The sequence below is a fragment of the Sinocyclocheilus grahami genome, unplaced genomic scaffold, assembly GCF_001515645.1.
Source record: "Sinocyclocheilus grahami isolate Dianchi unplaced genomic scaffold, SAMN03320097.WGS_v1.1 scaffold352.1, whole genome shotgun sequence".
Lineage (NCBI taxonomy): Eukaryota > Metazoa > Chordata > Actinopteri > Cypriniformes > Cyprinidae > Sinocyclocheilus > Sinocyclocheilus grahami.
In genome coordinates this window covers 452,892-453,537 of record NW_015505531.1, presented here as the reverse complement: position 1 = coordinate 453,537, position 646 = coordinate 452,892, and the positions used below count along the sequence as shown (strand labels likewise).

The 646-nt window shown below is 48.3% G+C and overlaps 1 protein-coding gene across 1 annotated transcript in view; it reads left to right on the top strand.

The window, feature by feature from the left end:
- Positions 1–6: 6 nt before the first annotated feature.
- The window catches only part of LOC107548645 (mothers against decapentaplegic homolog 2-like), a 37,786-nt gene continuing 37,146 nt past the window's right edge, over positions 7–646 (top strand). Inside the window, exons 1-2 of the mRNA XM_016229416.1 lie at positions 7–156; positions 385–463. The gene's annotated coding sequence lies outside the window, so the exon portion shown is untranslated. The remainder of the gene's footprint in view (positions 157–384; positions 464–646) is intronic.

Sequence of the window (646 nt, the reverse complement as noted above, 5' to 3'; positions counted from 1 at the left end):
GGTTGCGCGCGCTGGAGGCCGTCGTCTGCTGCTGTAATTCGGCTACAGCGGGAAGGAAAACATTGTTTAGAATCGACTTTCCCCCCTCACGAATTATCCGCTGCGCTCGGAGTTTACGCTGCTCCTTCCTTACAGAGAAAGCGGCTCGCTAAAAGGGTGAGTTGACGGGTAAGCGAAAAGAAAACGGCTCGGAAACGCGTCTGAAAGCTGTTTATTTTTCTGTCAAAGAAAGTAGCGCAGGCTGCTAGCGGTTTACACTAAATCAATGCTCACACACCGCGCATAAGCAGCCAGACCTCGGCTTTTCGCTCGAGCGCAGATGAAAGAGTTTATAATGCAGCGATTAGCGTAAATGTATTGATCCTGGGGTTTGTTATATTGTAGGCAGACCGGGACAGTGAGTCGGCTAGCGGCCCATGCAGCCATAACGAGCCCGTGATCCACCACCGGGCCGCTGGAGAAGGTAACAATGCGTTTATTACTCATTTGCCTATCATTTTAAGCTTACAGATGAGATAATGACAGCTAGGGCTAGCTCGGCTTGATTTATATGCATGATTAGAACGGTACCTGCAGATGGTGATGTTTGTTTTGCCCATTTAGGTGATTAAATATCAAATTGTTTTTGCCGTGGCGTTTGTTGACA